This window comes from Otolemur garnettii, unplaced genomic scaffold, assembly GCF_000181295.1.
Source record: "Otolemur garnettii isolate 467f Iridium unplaced genomic scaffold, OtoGar3 scaffold00023, whole genome shotgun sequence".
NCBI classification, from domain to species: Eukaryota; Metazoa; Chordata; class Mammalia; order Primates; family Galagidae; genus Otolemur; species Otolemur garnettii.
Genome location: NW_003852418.1, coordinates 14,703,605 through 14,708,878, shown reverse-complemented (window position 1 = coordinate 14,708,878; position 5,274 = coordinate 14,703,605). Strand labels below are relative to the sequence as shown.

At 46.6% G+C, this 5,274-nt stretch overlaps 1 long non-coding RNA gene across 2 annotated transcripts in view; it reads left to right on the top strand.

The window, feature by feature from the left end:
• The first annotated feature begins 4,021 nt into the window (after positions 1-4,021).
• LOC111724454 overlaps positions 4,022-5,274 on the top strand; it is a 39,240-nt gene continuing 37,987 nt past the window's right edge. For both annotated transcript variants that reach the window (XR_002772755.1, XR_002772756.1), the window contains exons 1-2: positions 4,022-4,536; positions 4,634-4,751. This is a non-coding gene — a long non-coding RNA (uncharacterized LOC111724454). The remainder of the gene's footprint in view (positions 4,537-4,633; positions 4,752-5,274) is intronic.

Genomic DNA, 5,274 nt, shown 5'->3' with positions numbered 1-5,274 from the left:
GGATTGCTTGAGCTCAGAGGTTCAAGACCAGCCTGAGCAAGATCGAGACACCTCCCCCCATCTCTATTAAAAATAGAAAAAATTAGCTGGGTGCTGTGGTGGGTGCCTATGGTCCCAGCTGCTCAGGAGGATGAGGCAAGAGGATTGCTGGAGCCCAGGAGTTTGAGGTTACTGTGAGTTATGATGCCATGGCATTCTATCCAGAGCAACAGATAGAATTGAATTACAACCTTGGAATGGTCTCTCTGTCTTCACTCTCTTTAACTAGATACAAGGTCAGCACGTTCTGGAAGGTTTTTGCTTCTGGCCTTCTGTCTCCATTCCCTCCTTCTCAGTCAGGTCTTTGAACAGCATGATCTGCTTCCCTATTGAATCCTAGTAGATTCTCTGAGAATCCAGTTTCATCTCCTTCCTGGGCATCCATCTCTACATGCCTATCCTTCTGATCACCAGGCTTACACTTCATCATACTGAGCGGTTAACACCTGCTATGGGGGATGGATTGTGTCCCCCAAAGTTCATGTGTTGCAAACTTCATCCCCAGTGCAATAGTATTAAACTCTCTCCAGAGAGAGCTCTGAAGACTTTGAATCAGACTCTACCTCTTAGGCTTTGGAGCTAAGTGAGCCTATAAATTCTGTTTCCATAGGAGATTAAGTTGACTTCCATGATTTCCAAGCAAGAGTCTAGGCTGATAAAGAAGTTGGTGAATGTTATTATTGTATATAAAAAAACACCTTGCAGATAGCTAACTAATACTTTTAAAAGCATATCATTCATCAATGACAGTACTGTAGCTACTATTAGTAACAGATAACAGTCAGCCCATTGATCAATTGTAAACTGTCTTTCATGTATTTTTAAAATAAGAGATTACCAAAATCACCAATTTATTGTTTTTGTTCAGTTAAACAGAGAAGGGACAAGTTTCAAAAACTCAGTAATTGAAATAATTTGAGGAGTTTCAGGTGCTAATTCAATCCCAATATCAGATCCCAAATGCCAAGGCAATCAATTGATAGGGAATACTACATCCCATAGGAGATTTGTCTGAGTCTTTGACCTATCCTGAACTTTTGAATTTCGGGAATCTATAAGGGACCTTTCCAGACAACATTTTGAGGGATCTCCACTGAAATGGTCAAGAGGCCTCCCAAACTCAAGGTGTCTAGGGAGGGACATCTAGGAGGAGCAGGACAAATTCTCTGAGATGTGGAGATGGAAATGAGAGGTCAGGGAGACCGAGGCAGAGAGTTCAGGTGGACAAGGGCAGAGAGAGAGATTTCCAGAGCCCTGGGAAGGGTGCATTGGAGGTCTTCAGCTGAATATTGGCCAGCACACACCAGCAGAATCCTCTCAAGGCTGTGCAAAGAACTAGACCTGGTTTGGGTTTTTTTTTTCCCAGTTATTTGTTTTCCAGTTGTTTAACTGACTACCCCCAAAACATGTGGCTTTAAAAATCAATAGATTTCTCATGATTCTGTGGGTTGCCTGGGCATTTCCACTTCACAGGTATCGACTCAGTCATAGTTTGCTGGAATAACATGCCGGATTATAGCAAACAGTACTGGTGCCCACACAGCAGCCTAGATAACAGAATACCACAGATGAGAGGATTTATAAGGAAAAGCAGTTTATTTGGCTCACAGTTCTGGAGGATGGAAGTCCAAGATCGAGGGGCCAAATCCAGCCAGGGTCTTCTTGCTGTGTCATCCTTGGTAGAAGGCAAACAGGCAACAAAACGTGAGCAAGCAAGAGGGGGCCGAACTCACTTTTATAACTAATCCACTCCCAAGATACTGGCACATTCCAGTTGTGAGGGTACATCCCTCATGACCTAATCACCTATCTTTAGGCCCCACCTCCCAACACTGCTGCACTGGGGATGAAGTCTCCAACACATGAGCTTTGTGGGACACATTCCATCCCCCATAGCAGGCGTTAACCACTCTGTGATGAAGTGTGAGCCTAGTGGTCAGAGGGGATAGGTGTGCAGAGACGATTGCCCAGGCAGGGAGCCCAGGGCACCCTCTGAAAGGAGATGAAACTGGATTCCCAGAGAGTCTACTAGGATTCAACAGGGAAGCAGGTCATACTATTCAAAGACCTGACTGACAAGGAGGGAATGGGGAGAGAAGGCCAGAAGGGAAAACTTTCCAGAACGTGCTGACCTTGTATTTAAAGAGAGTGAAGGCAATGAGGCCATTCTCAGGCTGTAATTCACGGCTCAAGGTGATCTGTGCTGTGTCCCAGAAAGACCCAGCAGGCCCCAGGAGAGAACAAACCCAGTGCCCCAAACAGAACATACAATACCCGGCATACTTGGCACTTTTTAAGTATATGAATATAAACGTGTGTTCAACATGTATGTCCAAATGTTAACAGTACTGTACACTATAAAGTGGATGGCTTTTATTTCTGTCTTTCAAAATTTAATTATCTACTTTTTGATCCTTAAAATAGTAAACAATTTTTCATGGGATTGGGAAAAAACTTTTTTAAACTATTTTTAGTGTAATTGGAGCAAGAATAGTACTTTGTTAAAGGGTATGATAGGCCTCCTAAAAAGACAGCCCCCTCCCCATGGTATCATAGAGCTGTTTTGTTGCCAAGGGTTTGAAGGGACCCCCTGGTAACACATAGTAACTGTGACTTGTCATACCAGGCTGGGGGGGGGGCTCACTTCCATTCTACTGATTAAGTTTATTATATCATTTGAATCAAGAATTCCAGGATTAGGAATCTGTGGATATTACTCCAATTACTGATTAACTGATGCCCAGAGATGGTCCAGGTTGTGGAGCCAATGGTTACAAGTGTCCATCACTGTAACACGAAGTCCTGTTGACCGCGACGCGGCCTTTCTCTCCTCCTTTCTTTCTTTCCTCTCCTTGTGGTCTTCCCGGTTCATCACAGCATCTTGTCTCCATCTCCGTCCGTCTTGTCTCCATCTCCGTTGGAGGGTGTCTGCGCACGCGTCCGTGGGTGTGCTCCCAAAGCCTTGGGGCGGGGGCTCCCTGGCTGTCCTCACATTTCATTAGGATTTAGGAAGTCAATAAAGTAGCAGTTCCAGAAGCGGGTGAGAAAGGGTTTGATTGCCTGTCCTGTCTCTGCAGCGTGAACTTGGGCAAGTCACTAGCCTCTGAGTCTCACGGTCTCCATCTGTCAGTGAAGGTGCCACGCCCACAGCCTCCTTCCAGATCTATAACCCCTTAAGGTGCCACGCCCACAGCCTCCTTCCAGATCTATAACCCCTTAACGTGGCGCTCAGCTCGCAGAAGTGTCACCTATTACCATTATTTTTTATTCCCAAAGAGGGGAGAAAGAAGACTCTAAGGAAAAAATGTGATAATAAGTTGAAAGTGAAAGAGTTTATTATATCATTTGAATCAAGAATTCCAGGATTAGGAATCTGTGGATATTACTCCAATAAGGCGAATATTCAACAATACCACCAGGAGGCCCACGCTGGTGGTTAAATAAAACTCAGGGAGGTTTCCCCACTCGTTTGGGTTTCTGGAACATTCCACCCACGCTCCCTTGGCCGCTCTCAGAACTCAGCTGTGGTCCGGCAACTACGGGGTTAACGTGGTTTCCTCCTCCCTGCCCCCCACCGAGGACGCAGGGAGGGGGCGGGGGGGGGGGCAGCCTGAGGGCTTCTGATTGGTCAGAACCCGGCCCCACCAAAATACTCGGAAGCTGCCCCCGCCCCCAGCCCCTTCCTAGCACCCAGCGCTGCGTTTATTTATTTGCGTGGTTTTGTTGATTCTTTAATGGCACGAATATAGGCGCAACCTAAATGATTAACAGGAGACTAGTTAAATAAATTATGACGTGTCCCTCCTACTGAATATCATGCAGCCTTATAAAAAAAGAATGAGTCAGCACTAACACAGAGACGTTAAAGGCAGCCGCGACATTTCCGTTCGGCAACAAAGGCGAGTCACGAAAGCGAATTTATTGCATAATCCCATTTGTGCGAAATAAATTGAACAGACATTTATGGTTGAATATACCTATATAAAACACGGCTTGTAGAGAGACTAAACATGAACAAAGACTATACACGTGTGTGTCTTTACACAAAAATATAAATCGTTTGTGTATGGGACATTCCTGTCCACATTAGAAGCAGTGGGATGTTGTTATTTCTGGGACACAGAGCTGGAACGCAGGTGATGGCTGTTCAGAACAGCTCCTGAGTCTCACTTCATACTTCTGTCTCGGTGAAATGGTTTGGCCACGAGGAGGTCCTATTACAGAGCTGTTGTAGATTTGTGATAGATTCTGAAGAGACTGCGGGACATTCTGGTCATTGGAAGGGAACAGCTTGCAGGAGTGGCCACACCGGAGCCCAGGCGGCGGCACTCCCGAGCCTAGGACCCTGAGCGCCGGTAAGGAGCGTGGCAAGGACAGGGTTAATGCCCCGTCCCGGGCTGCCCGCTGCCTCCACCGCAATCCTGTAATTAGGCTAATGAAGCAGGTTCACCGAGTAGGATGGAAATGTAATTGGCTGCACCACCTGAGCTCTGCAAGGTAGAGCCGGGAAGGCAGCGGCTTCTGGAGGGGAGGAGGAGGCGGAGGGAGACAGGCGCTAATTGTGGGGGCTTACCTGACACTATTCTCTTTCCAGGCTTCAGAGACGCCTTGGAGCAAAGTGCAGTCAAGGATCGCAACCGTGGGCAGAACGTCAGCACAGAAAAGGAGAGAAAAGCCAGTGGGAGCTTGCCATTCCCTGAATTTTTTCAAAGGTGGGTTTCTCCGTTCATTGGGTACATAGTGGATTTCTGTTCAATGAATAAATGTTTGGGGGTTCTTTCAGGGCAAGACGCTCTCTGACAAGCTCTGGGGATGGAGGAGTGGGCCTTCCTGGAGCCGCAGGCTGGTGGAAATGAGTCTTGAACAGTTGAACTGGTTCCTCACCAGTTTGCAATAATACCTGACATTTACTGAGCGCTTACCAGGTGGTGCCAGGCACTGAACTAAAGTTTTTCCTACATTGATTCATTCAATCCACCCCTCCCAATGAGACCTATGCTACCATATTTCACTAGGTTTAGGATGCTTTTTGTCTTTTAACTAAGGTTGCCAAAACTAGTGAGTAAGATACAGATCTCCAATTAAATTTGAAGTTGAGGCTTGGCACCTGTGGCTCAAGTGGCTAAGGCACCAGCCACATACATCTAAGGTGGAAGGTTCGAATCCTGCCTGCCCCCCCCCCAAACAACAATGAGGGCTGCAACCAAAAAATAGCGGGTGCCTGTGGTCCCAGCT